The sequence below is a fragment of the Callospermophilus lateralis genome, chromosome 14 (genome assembly GCF_048772815.1).
Source record: "Callospermophilus lateralis isolate mCalLat2 chromosome 14, mCalLat2.hap1, whole genome shotgun sequence".
NCBI classification, from domain to species: Eukaryota; Metazoa; Chordata; class Mammalia; order Rodentia; family Sciuridae; genus Callospermophilus; species Callospermophilus lateralis.
In genome coordinates, this window is record NC_135318.1 from 86,230,906 (window position 1) to 86,245,423 (window position 14,518).

The 14,518-nt window shown below is 34.8% G+C and overlaps 1 pseudogene; it reads right to left on the bottom strand.

The window, feature by feature from the left end:
* Positions 1 to 5,548: 5,548 nt before the first annotated feature.
* Positions 5,549 to 6,176, bottom strand: LOC143380044 (solute carrier family 25 member 36 pseudogene; annotated as a pseudogene).
* Positions 6,177 to 14,518: the final 8,342 nt, after the last annotated feature.

Below are 14,518 nucleotides of genomic sequence, written 5' to 3' on the forward strand. Positions count from 1 at the left end.
CACACTACCAGTGACCTAATTTCTCCAACTAGGTTCCACTTCTCTAATGTTCCCACAAAATAGTACCACTAGGTGGAAACAAGTCTTCACTCCATCAGATAGGGGATTGGGTTGCAAGGGATTCTAGAACCAAAGTATAAAACAATGAAAAAAATTTCTAGATTTCAAACAAGTACATGGTGAAATTCCAATAACAGAATATACCAACTGAAGTCTAATGTAAGAGGTGAAAAGCTGAGCCTTTTTTGAATGTTGCTATTTGCTTAACTGTTCGCTTTTAGTTATTTTAAAAGTAGCTGATTATATACTGTATTAGTTTTATAGTAATGTCATAACAGTTTAGCACAAACAGTGACTTGAACAACAAAATGCATTATTTAACAGTCTGGAGATTGGAAGTCTGAACTAGGTTGCATTGAGCTAAAATCAGGATGCCATAGGGCTTGTGTTCCTTTCTGGAGGCTCCAGGAAGGTGTCCATTTATTTGCCTTTACACTTTCTAGAAGCTTGACTCATGGTTCCTACTTCTGTCTTCAAATTCAGCAAGGGCAGTGAAATCCTTTTCACTTCTTGTGACTGTGACCTTCTCTTCAGCCTCCCTCTTCTACTTTTTAAGGACACTGGTGATTACTGGGTCTGTTGAGACAGGACTCTTTGTATTGATATGGGTTCAGGTTAATCTCTGTATTGTAAAGAGAGCTAATGAACAACCTTAATTTCATCTGTAACCGTAATACTCCTTTGCAATTCAAAGGTTCTAATATGGACATCTTTTGATGACCAGTTTTCTATCTATCATACCTACTGTGATCATACTAAAGTGCCTGGAAGACTAGAAATGTAAACAATGTGCATTTATTTTAATGAAGGAGGCTTATTGAATAAATGACAGTCAGTATCAGATAATCTTAAAAATATATGAGAACATAGTGTATGCAAAAAGATATGTTCAATACACTAGGGTAATATGGCTGTGAGCAAGACCCCACTTTTTTTTAATAGATTAGTTAGCATATTATATAAATTAATTGTGATATAAAGTGATTTTCCCTAAAATTGGTAGAACTTAATCTGAGAATGAAAAGTTAAAATCATTACTTATCTCAAAACCGTATTTAACACCCTTAATCTAAAGAGATATAAATTTTTAAATGTAAGAGCATTATGCTAAAAACTTTGAAGTTTTGACTCATTTTCAAGGAGTTTAAAACAATAGTGTGCTACTGGCAGAAAAGATATTTTTAGTTAACTTATTTGCCCATTTAGACTTCAAGGACAAGTTTGGGCATGCATGAATGATATCCATAGTTTGCATTTAAATTTAAAGGCTATTTATTAAGTGACATTTTCAGTAAGATACAAAAACTACCTCCTAGTTACTGATTGCGTGAAGTCATTTTTAGTACGTGTGAGAGAGCAGTGAATCAGAATATTTATAGATTAGTGTTTTTAAAAATGTCCTTCAAATACATGTGCATATAATAGCTTCATAGATTATCAAGTCCAGATTTTTACAGGATTAGGGCTAAATATCACACATCCTGGATAAATTGCTTGGTACTTCTTTGTTTATAGTAGTTGATGATTTAGAAAAAAAATAATGCCAGAAAAATAATTTGTTAGAGCAATTCTTATGTCACATGTTGTTTTTTAAAAATTTTTCCTAAATTGGCCCTTAGTAAGTTCTTCAATATTTGGTGAGTAAATGAATGGTGGAATTAATGATATTTAATGTAGAAAGAACTAAATATGAAACCCTTTAACCTTTCAGACAGATTTTGTTGGGGTAATTGGCATTGTGTCAGAGGCCTGTGGAGGCACACGATACATATAGGGCATCTTAGGAGGGAATTTTACTTACATGTTTTGAAAGAACAAAGTTAAATATTATACCCGGTGAGTAAAACATTTCATATTATAACAATATTTCTTATAATACTGAGAACCTAATTTACATAAGATTTTTAAAATAATATTACTATTTCATCTTACTTTATTATGTTTTCTAATATTTTTTATTACTTTCTACAAATTGCAAATATTTCCCATTAACTGTGTGCATGTATCTGTGCATGAAATCAAATAGTCCTATAAGGTTATTTATTTATTTATTTATTTTTTCCATAAGCATAGTTTAATTTTTTAAAATTTTAACAATTCAAGTAAAAGCTAGTTAACATAAATACAGAATATATGCACATAATTTACAGCCATGTACATAAATGAAAGGAGCAAAACTCACATAAATGGGCAAAAGTTACCAACTCTTTAAAAGTTGACGTGTTAGCAATGGCAGATAGGTCATAATTTAATTGTTCACATACAATGGGGTACACATTCAAAAGTTTATTAATATAACTGAGTAGGACTAGAATTTTTCAGTTCCTAAAAGGAGTAGCATAAAATCAATGTACAGACTAATGGGAAATATAAGAGCATGATAGAGAGTTAAAAACAGAAAGCATACTGTACTTCATATATTAAAATTCCTTTCAATTTACACCATTCAGAAATGACTATATTCCTAGGAATGTTAAAGTCATGATTAGTACAATCAGCCTTTTCTCCTATAGTATGAATCAGTCCCAAAGGGTCCCTACAATTACTACATTTGGGTAGAAGAGCATGTAAACCACAAAAACAGGCAAGAGGGATTCTGGAAGAGGGACTAATTTATTACAACCCTGATTCTGCTGGTCCTAAAATAATGCTACTCCACAGTGCACATTAGGTATGAGACAAAAGGTTGGATTAAATAACCTCATGATATTCTATTTTGGTTTCAAAGTTACTAATCAGTTTGGGCCTATTCTAGTAAGGTTGGTTCTACAAAGTTACATAACCAGAACCAAGACGGAGGTTTCCTGGTAGACTCTTCCCCTGGAATTGAAAGCACTGTATGGTACTCACAACCACAGGGGTGGCACCGTGGTCTCAGATTTGAACTGCGAAACATAGCAAACTCTTTCTGGGAGTGGCTGCTCTATGAGCATAAGCTTTCAGTACCTACTGCCTGAACCTGAAGAAGTTCAGTTCAATTTCTGAGAAGATTCTGTAATAAAATACAGACCAATCTGGAGTGCTGATGACCTCCTATCAAAAAACAACAACAACAACAACAACAAAAAAAAAAGTCTAAAAAGTTCTCTGATAGAAAAAAGATGAAAGCAACACATAAGTTTTTTAAAAGTCCAATGCTCTGATTAACATCTTTGTCTTTAAACATTAGAATAGATTAAAAAAATCAACTTTAATTGCATTAAAGCAATTTTCATATGTAGTTTTCTTTTTTGAATTATCTGTCCTAGTGTAAACTATGGCAGAATGTACTCAGGGGAAAAACCAGACTTCGTTGCTCCTTTCTAGTTGTTGCACAAATGCAGCCCAAGACTTAAAAATCTTTTCCTTCTAGTACACACATAATATGCATTTTAAAAGCTGATATAATGCACGAAAGGTCAATGTAAGTTTTGCTTGCTAAATATAAACAGAAATAGAATACCATCCTCGAAGGACACTTGTTATGAATTTGCTATAACAAAATGAGATGTTCCTTAGCTGCTGGTTTTCATGTCATTCTTCATTTGTGGGGCACTGAGATCAGTAAGACTAGGGAGTGTGTCCTACATTCAACACATTATTTATGGATCTTCACAAGGCAAATGGCACTGTATTAGGCAGTATAAATGGCACTGAAAAGGCAAACATTATGGAATGAGACCTTCTCTACAGATTTAAGTTAGAAACTCTGGGGTATTCTTCTGGTGGGGAGAGAGCTTAGTATGTTCCTCACTATAAATGTCAAAGCAGAAATTAAAATTTAAAAAAAATGTTAAACAACAAAAGGTAACAAAACTGAATTTGCCTTTGGTCTCCAAATAGATTGGAATATTTTAAATTCCAACTGAACACCTCAAAAACATCCAGTTACTGCTGATTACAAGGAAGTTAAGGTAGGAGAATTCAAGAGAGCTTCATTGGTGACAGCAAAAAAAAAAAAAAAAAATTGCAATGACATGCTGCTTTTCCATAATGTTGTGGCACTGCAGGGTACAAAGAATGCTTAAACGCATTATTAGACCTTCAAAACAAAAACCCAGAAAAATGTTATGAACACTGTTTCTCCCTAAGACCAATATTTAAACAACAACAAAAACAGTTAACATGAAATTCTCTCCTTTCTTGTTCCCTCCCCACCCCCAAGGCCACAAAGTGCATTCACAAGGAGTCATTCTTAAGATAAAGTCATTGCACAAAATGTCAAGTTAAGGTAGACTGAACTGAGGACCACACTGGAGTTCAACTGTAGAAATTTTATAAACCAGTATAGCAACATCCATAGGCAAAGTCCCTTGACATGGTATAATAGCAGACATCTCATAAGGGCCATATATAGAACACATTTAAAGTCTTAAAAGGTGCAGGTTACTTAATAGCAAAATTTAAAAGTTACATCCTGTCAACATATTTCACTCTAACTTGAATCTTTCTATGATAGACCATTCGAGAAAATAGGACAGAATAAATTTACATCAGAAGTAACTGTTCATTTATAAACTCTAAGTCAATTAAGATCATTACCTTCTGAATCAGAGGGCTCCTCTTCTATAATGTTTATACTGTCCCACATTAATATCAGCTTTAAAAAAAATTCATAAGGGCAAAACTGAAAATTACCATTTTCTCTACAAATAAATCTAATCTATACAGATCTGGAAATGATTCAAAGGTTTAGATTCTTAAAGTGATAGCAAGTAGAGAAAGATTCAGAAGTAGTAAAATTTTCTATTTAACTAAGTGATACTTAATTCAAGTCCATAACAAGTAATTTACTGAAAAGGCATTTGCATTCATTCATGTACCATAAAATTAGGTAAGATTTGAAGACACATTCAAGTCATTGAAATGGCCAAGAATTAATGTTTTACTAGTTTATTTTGCCAAACTACTATGAATTTGATAGTCTAACAATTTAAAGTCCACATTATGCTCAACATCAAGCACCGGTTAGTCGTGGAAACCAAAACATCTTAATGCTAAAAGTACACAAGGTATTTAGACACAATTTCATTGGTTGTCAATAGCAGTTAACTATTGATGCCAAATAGTTAAATTTAAAATACTGTGCCAGGTCCTCTCAGGAAAATGGGAAAATAATACTCAGGATCTATCTATCTATTATTATTTTTCTACAGTATTATAGGGATTAAATGCCAGAAGTTAGAAATTATGACTGTCAAATACTATCTTTGGATAGTTGTAGTACAGTATATAATTAGGGATGGTTTTGTTTAGAGACTGAAAAAATGCTGATGGAACAACACTACACTCTGAATGCCATTACTCAACAAACACAACTGCATCTTATGGACATGGTAGAGAAAATGGCAATTTTGAGAAGGAGTGCTTCTAAAGGCATTTCCTCAAGGGTAGCCAAGGATTGTTCACATTACTGAGAGACTAAGTAATGTGACATGGTTACCACCTCAATCACACTGCTGCTGAGGCACAGTTACCTGTTCCCAACTACTTTCCTTCTGTCCACCATGCTGACTTTGCTACTCCATGGTCCACTGTAATCTTTTTGGTCTTCCCTCTTTGTAGTGTGGCAGACTTTGCTGCTATCCATTGAGTAGGTAGACCACCAATTCATAAGTGGCCATCATAATGGCTGTGTTTGGAATCTGTCTCACCAGGTGGGTTGTTAGACCACGGTAGAGAGATCCATAACCTTCTTCTTGAACAACCAAAGACAGTGTCTGAAAAAAAGATCTGTATTTTGTTCCCTCTTCACGTAGCCTTATTCTTACAACTTCATGTGGATATGCTATAGTTGTGGCACAAGTTTTTGAGGTGGCAGCAGCTAGCATCATTCCTACAAAATCTGATGCTTCTTTCACCGACTCTTCACCATTTTCCATCACAGAAGCAGTTTTACATTCCAGTAGTTTTTGCTTTATACTTTGATAAATAACAAAATGGATAACAGTCTCTGATATGCCAGCGTATGAAGCAGACATGCCCCTATAAAATCCTCTAAGTCCATCTGTCCGATACACTTTACGAACACATTCAAAAGCACCCATTCGCTTTTCCCCACGGTTCCTTGCATCTAGCTGTAACCGAGTCTTTATAAGCCAAATGGGGTTGGTTGCCGTGATTGCAGTAAAACGAGGTTAAAGTTAGTCCATATTTCTACAGGAAGTGACCTGCGGATGGGGAGCATGAGATGACACGATCTCACTCTTTTCTCGGGAGAAATGTACAGTAAATGCCTGCCGAAATGCAGCCGAAATCATGTGTACCTGGGTAGAATCAGGATCAAACACACCATTCATCGTTTCCTTGGAGTTTGAATAAGCAGCAAAGTATATTGCTCTGGAAGGGGCCACCCCCACTAAATTAGGGCCTAGTCCTCTGAACAAGGAGCGAGGCCCTTCTTTTTCCAAGATCACCTTTAGGCAATGGAGGGGTCCAGGAGACACCATGCGGTTGACGCTGGCTCCAGCCATAGTGTTCAGCTGAACTTCAGAGATGTAGAGTGTCACAGAAGATGACTGTAGCCGTGTTTTTACAACTTCCAGTGTATGGCCGGCGGCTTCGGTCCCAGAAGGAGCCGCACAACGCTCCCGGGACTGTGAGGGGAGCTGGCGGAGTCGCAGCTGCAAAAGGAACCCAGCGCAGCGCTCCCTCATGGTCTGTTATTTAAATAAGAAATAAAGCAAAACCCTTACAATATCTCCCTCCCTCTTCCTGATACTGTTTTTAATGCATTATTTTAGTATTTAGCTCCATACCTCTAAATACATTGTAATGTATTTATAGTTCTAGGGTTTTTGTTGTTGTTGTTGTTGTTTTAATTCAAACTTTTTGTTGCTTGATTTTTGACTATGGAAACAGAGGACTTAACATTCTATTGTACACATGCCACTTATGACTCATCTCTATCCTAATGCAGTTTTATTGTAAATTAGATTAAATCAGTACTAAAGTATTAAATATTTACATTATACTACAATGTAATGTGTGTATGTGTGTGTGTGTGTGTGTGTGTGTGTGTGTATGTGTGTGGTGGGATTGAGTCCAGGGCCTTGTGGGCACTTTACTATTGAGCTATACCGCCAGACCTAAGTTAGTGTACTATTTAATTGTCAAATGAAGCTGAATAATAGGCAGGACAGAAATTATGATGGTAGTTTGCTCTGACTTTTGTTGTCTTTGGATATAAAAATTATCTTGTATTACAATGTGTTTGGCTTTGTTTATCCCTGTCTCAGTCCCAGAATCTTAACCATTTCTTAGAATACCGCTATGTGTTTTTCACCCACTTCCAGCATCGTATCAGTTTCATCTTCCTGTAAGTCCCTCCTGGAGCCTGCTTTGTTATTGAGGTACTCCAAGCCTAGCCACCTGCTATTTTTCCCCCTACTGGAGGCGAGCTGAAGTCACTGGCCAAGGTGGAACATGGCAGTGTCATGGTTATATGGAGCAAGAATGGGAATCTGGGATATTAAACATTAAACTTTGTTTCCATTTTGGTGGGGGAATGACTTTATTGAGATATTATATATGTACTGTATCATTCACCCATTTAAAGTTCAGTGGTTTTTCCTACCTCATAGATTCTACAATTATTATCATAATTTACTTTGTACTATTTTCATTACTCCCAAAAGAAACCTCATACTCACTCATAGTCCAAATTTCTCATGCCAACTGTAGTCCTCACTAATTTACTTTCTGTGTTTATATATTGACTTTTTCTGAACACCTCAAAATAAATAGAATCACATAATGTATGATCTTTTGTGACTAGTTTCATTTCCTTAGCATCATGTTTGCAGGATTCAACCACATTGCAATATGCATCAGTACTTGACTTTCATTGCTAATTCTCTTTTCCATTGCATGAACATGCCATATTTTATTTATGTTTGTATCAGTTGATAGGTGTTTGGAGGTGTTTCCCCCTTTGCCTCCTCAGTTGTGAACATTCATGTACATGTTTTCATGTGGGCCTACGTTTTTATATCTCAGCATATACCTAGAGGTGGAATTGCTGGGTCATATAGTAATTCTACATGTAATTTGTTGAAAAACTGCTAGGACATTTCTCAAAGAGGAGGCAGCATTTTACCACCAGCAGTGTATGAGTGTTCTAATATCTGCCTTTCATTGCAAACACATCTGTTAACTGTATTTTCAGTTTGAACTATCATTGTGGGTGTGAGGTAGTATCTCCTGATGCTGTTGATGTTCATTTCTCTGTTGGGTGATGATGATGTTGTACAACTTTTCATGTGCTTGTTGGACATTTGTGTATTGTGCTTGGACAATGTCTTTCTAGATGTTTTATCCATTTTTAAATTTTAGGTTATCTATTATTGAATTGTAAAAGTTATTTATATGTTTTGATACAAGTCGTCTCTCAGACACAATTTGTGGGCAGTTTCTTCCAGTTTTTCAGATTGTCTTTCACTTTCTTCATGGTTTTCTTTAAAACATAAACTGTTAAATTTTGATGAAGTGGGGCTGGAGTTGGGGTTGTAGCTCAGTGATAGAGCACTTGCCTAGCATGTGTGAGGCATTCAGTTCAAAGTCCAGCATCATATATAAATAAATACAAATAAAAGTCCATCAACAACTAAAAAACTTTTTTTTGAAGTTTTGCTGAAGGCAATTTTTTTTTTTTTTTTTTTTTGCCATGATGGGTGTTAAACCTGTGGTTTCAATAACACTAAATGAGCACTCTACCATTGAACCACATCCCCATCCCTTCTATTTTCAGAGAGGCTCTTGCTAAACTGTCCAGACTGCCTTTGATCTTGACATCTTTCTGCCTCATCTCCTGAGTAGCTGGGATTACAGGTTTAAACAGTGCCCAGTTTTGTGAGGGTTTTTTGTTTGTTTGTTTGTTTTTTCTCTGTTGGTGTTTTTCCTTGTGCTTTTGGCATCATATTTAAGAAAAAATTACCTAATTCATACACTGGAAAATTTATACCTGTGTTTCCTTTTAATTCTTAAGTCCTTGATCTATCTTGAGTTAATTTTTTTTTTAGATGACATGACATGAAAGCCATGCTTCATTCTTTTGCATGTGAATGTCCAGCTGTCTTAGAACCATTAGTTAAAAGAGATGTTCTTTCTGCATTCACTTAATTGTTGGAGGTATCAAGGTTCAGCTATACATCCTACTTTACGGAATATGTCCATATGTGGTTTTCATTTTCAGAGTGTATCTAAGCACTATCATATATGTATCACTGGAAAGGTTTAAAAAGAATTAGTGTTAAAAACAACAACAACAACACAACTTTACTATATGCCCAACCCCAGAAGGTTCTGGGAAGTGGACTTTTCATTGAAGGCGGACACTGAAGGTGACGAGAGGAGGCATGAAATTAAGGTGGAGGTCATAATTAGGTCATATTTTCTCAGTTGGAGATGATATAACCCTCATGCAGGTGATAATTAGTGCTTAGGAACAATATAAAGATTACTCTTTTATTCACATAAGACATAAAAAGATATACAGCATATTTATGTTATTAAAATTTCAAGAGAGTATTAGGAAAATTTGTATAAGGGCTCTTCAGGGATTAATAATGAAAAAAAGAGAAACAATAGGTTGAGTAAAAATTACAGTTCTTCAGAATTTCCTTTGAAATTCCTCAAGTGGTCCATGATGTGAATAGGATTTTGGTTTATTGATAAGGACTTGAGCATTAAAGAACCACCTAAACATTTTAAGGGGAAAAAAGGAGACTGTTTACCCAATTACCTAGGATTTGAAGTTATTAACTAGATTAGAAGATGTGCAGAAACTTCTAAATGGCTCATCTGTGATGTTTGCTCCATTATTATTTTATACCAGTTCTCTATCAACTTGGTATCTGTTAATGGATTTGTTAATGTTATGAGGATTAAGTGAGACAGTAGAACCTGCACCTTCTATTGCTAAAGTGTGGTGTCTGCTGGGGAAGTTTTCAAATTTGTTCTTAAATTGAGTGTCTCCTATGGTGACCCTCCACTGCAATGTTCTTTTTTTCTTTTTTTCAGCTGTAGCTTTTCTAACTACTCTTGTTTTTTAATTTATAATGTGGGCTGAGTAATTGGTAGAAAGGCTTTATCAGTGAATATACAGCTAAAAGTATTGAAAATTTTTTACTAGTTGAACCTGACAATCTCTCCTTTTGATTTTGCTTTGTTATCTTGTCTGTACATGGAAGTATTATGTTTGCCCACCAGGATGCCCCTACCTGCAGGGCAGTCCTTTGAGAATGTTTTCTCCCAGGAATTTAAGGATTGAAAACAAGGCCAAAGGGAGGTTTAGGTGGGAGGCTTTCTCTGGGGATCTATCTCTAGTATGCATTTCTCCTACTTTGATGAACACAATAAAAGCTGATAGTACATATTTTATGGGTGGCATTCTTAGCCAACCACCTCAGGACATAATTTCAGCAGATCAAATGATTCAGAATAAAAAATATTTAGAATAATTGAATAAATTCCTATTAGAAATCCAAAATGCCTTCAATTCAAAACAAAACAAAACAAAACTTTGACTTTATCCAGATCACGTTTCTGGAAGCCTATTCTACTGTGTGAGCCTAGATTACAAATGAAGAACATATTGACAGCTAAGGCCTTTACTTAGTGTGTATATATATATATATATATATATATATATATATATATATATATATTCAGAGATACACACGTGCTCAACAAATGAAAAACATTTTAACTTATGCCATACATTGAAATTTGTTAAATATGTACATTGATGCAACTGACTATGGAATAGTTCTATTCTTTCAAAAATTTCCTCCACACACTTTTGCATTCAACTTCCTTCCTGCCTACCACCCCTGACATCAGGCATCCACTCATGCAATCTCTCTCTCTAAATTTTGATTTGCTTTTCTAGATTTATGTATGAAGAAAATTATGCAGCTTGTACCTATTCATGTTTGACTTTCCCCAATCTTGTAAATTAAATCTATTTTTTCTTTTCATCGATGGGTACTACTTTTGTCTGATTAGACCAGAATTTGTTTATCTAGTCATCTGGCAATAGACATTTAAGGTGTTTCTACTTTATGGTTCTTATGAAAAAAGCTGCAATGAGTTTCATATATAAGTATACTTTTGGAATATGTTTCCATTTCTCTTGGGTAAATACTCCGTAGAGGAATTATTGAGACACATGATGCATTTATAGTTAGTTTTATGAGAAATTGTCAACTGTTCTCCAAAGTGGTTATATCAGTGCTTCACAAGCAACATATGACATTTCCAATTGTGCCTATCCTTGCCAACGCTTGATATTGTCAGTTGTGAATGAATCCAAACATAGATACTGTGAAAGTAAAAAGGACTTTACTGGGGTCTTAGGAATTGCAGTTCAGGAGGCAAAAAGTTCAGATAGCTCCTAACCAGTGCTGAAAAAATCAGGAAAAGTGGTAGCTTGTATGGGCTACTGAATGTGGAAAAGGAATCTGGCTGATCAATATAAAATAAGGAGAATGAATGGGCCAATAAAATATGAGTCTTGTAACTTCTTGATAATGCATCTTGAGCCTCTTGGAACAGTGTTTTTGTCTAGTCAGTTGTTTAGGTCTTTCCAGATGCTTGGGGGCAAACTGTTAAAGAGACCAAGTTCACATTCCAGGCAACAGCTAGACTCCCACTTTAAATCCTGGTTTCATGATTACTTCCTTATGTCTTTTTTTTAAAAAATTCTGATTAGTTGCATATGATGGTGGAATGAATTTGGATTCATCAATACACAGATGGAGCACAACTTTTCATTTCTCTGGTTATACATGCTGTAGTGTCACACCATTCATGCAATCATATATGTGCCAAGGGTAATGATATCTGTCTCATTCCACCATCCTCCCTACCCCCTTTTCTCTCCCCTCCCCACACTCCTTGTCCTAGCCAAAATTCCTCCAAAGGCCAAATGTTTTCTCTGATAAGTGGATGCTGCACCTTATATCCTTTTGAGAAGCTTTTTAGTGTTGTTTGCTTTGTAATTTTTCCTTTTATTTTCATACAGTCAAATTATGTAGTGACATTTCATTTGGATATGAATATGCATTCCCCTAATGGCCAATGATAGGCATATTTTCTTGTGCTTAAGATTTATTTTGTATAATGGCATTATAACATTTTTTGCCCATTGTTAATTGATTTATCTTACTATTGAGTTGGAAGAGTTGATTTATTATTCCAGATTTAAGTCCTGTATGAGAAAAATGTATTACAAATATTTTCTCCTAGTATGACTTGCCTTCTTATTTTCTTAACTAGGCCTTCTCAAAGTTGTTTACTTTGATCAATTCCAAGTCACTTTTTTTTCTTTTCTTTTTTTTTTTTATTTAAGCATTATGTGTGCTACATTTTTTTGCCTAATTTGAGGTTGTAAAATATTATCATTTAAATTTTTAAGGGTTTACCAGTTTAGCTTTTTTTTTTTTTTTTTTTTTTTTTGCTTAGATCTAGTTATAATTTATGTTGTTTGAGGGTAGAGTGTAATTACAATTAAAGTTTATTTCTTTTCTTTATGGACAGCCACTTATAGCAGGACCATTTGTTTGGGGTAGGGGAGTGAGAGGGACTGCCTATACTTTGTTAAATTTACTTGCTACTTTTGTTGAAATTATTAACTGTAAATATGTGACTCAGTTTCTGGATACTTTATTCTGCTAGATATAAGATTTAGGTATAGGTATAGATATAGATCTAATCTTTACAATAATAACCATACTTTCTTGATTATTATTGTTCTTTATTAAGTTTTTGTTAAAAAATTAATTGGGTTCCTATGTAAGAAAACTGAAACCCATCTCATTGTGAATATCAATATAAGCTGTACAAAAATTGTTCTTTACTAGGAACTTTTCACTTAAATAATCCAAGTAAGGTCTCCTCTTAAGAAGATCTCTGGACCCTTGTGGTACAGTGCTGTTTTTGCTCAAACAAATTACTTTGGTCCTCAGTTTATTTTTTGACATTAATCTTTGTTCTTTTTAAAAATAGTTTTAGTTTTTAAAATCCTTTGTACTTTCATAAAACTTGTATGGTTAGTTGATTTCATCAATTCAATCTAAGAAATAACAGTAACATAAATAAAAATGAGAAGGGGGCATTGTTTCAGAGTAAGCTCCTGCACTAGACCCCCATAGACCACATTAAAACTCAAAGTGGAGTCACCCATGCTAACATTCCTGTCACCCAAAAAAAACTAAGCGGTTTTAATGAAATACCCTCAATTTAATCCTTATACAAAATTAGTGACCTCAAGTAACCTGATGTTAATCAATTAGATATTTTTCTATCATATTTTCTCACTACCTCTGTCTCTCAGGAAAATTAGCTTTCAAATGACCAAAATTGTTTTCTGTCCTTGATTTCTGCTTTTTTTTTTTAATCCCTTCTCTGTCTATAAAACCAACCTCTTTTGCTAAGCTCATTAGAGCACTTATTCTATTTACTACATTTTATGAAGTGAAGTATTGCTTGATTCTGTGTCTGAATTTGGCTTTTGGAATTTTTCCTTTTTTTTTTTTTTCTCTTTGATGCTGAGCACAAAACCCAGGGCCTTTCTCATGCAGGCAAACACTCTACTACCGAGCTTCCTCACCAGCCCTGTTGCTCAATTCTAGAATTGAAAATAAAGCCAATTAAATCTTTAAACCATATTGGTGCAATTTTTCCTTTGACAAAAGGGATAGAAAAGTCATTTCATAATATTAAAGGTGCCCTTCATCCAGTGAACCTAACAGTTCTCAGCTTTAATGCATTTCACAGCAGGGGTGGTTTTGCTATAGAAAGTTTAGGGAGGGAAACAGGAAATGTCGATCTTATAGTTCAGCTAGTTTCAGGTTAGGAAGAGTTCTGATCTTAGTTAACCACTGTGGCAGAACTGGAAATTGGCTGGAGTTTAAAGGAACTGGGTCTCTTTCTGTCATTGTCACAGGTAAACAAGGATGCCTGCAAATCCAGTTGACTTCAGAGGGAGCAGGGACAGTCTTATCTAAGCCATCTGCGTGGGGTTGTTCTTCTCAGTAAGCCATTTCCCAAGTGGGTGGGGAGATTTTGCCTTCATTCTTCAAAGGATTAGGCTCCTTTTAAACTTTCATTCTCTTCTGACAGCACTTGGCTCCCAGTGACCTTCAGCACTGTTTGTGCCTATTTGTTCTTGGATTTTTTAATTCCCTTTGAACCATGATCACCATCTTCCTGATTCCTTCATTAATAAATTATAATAACCTTTGACATTTTATATTTCTTTGGAAGCATTGTTCCTAAATTTTAAGAAAATTATGTTTTTACATGCTTTGGATCTAGTTATATTCTATGGGGGAGAAAAGATTTCTCTCACATTTCTCCTTTACAGTTGATTAGCTTTTATAAGAGATGGACTAACAAGACAAACCATACACATTTATTTAATGTAAGTTTTATGTGACATAGGAGGCTTCAGAAACAAAGATCCATAGAAACAGGA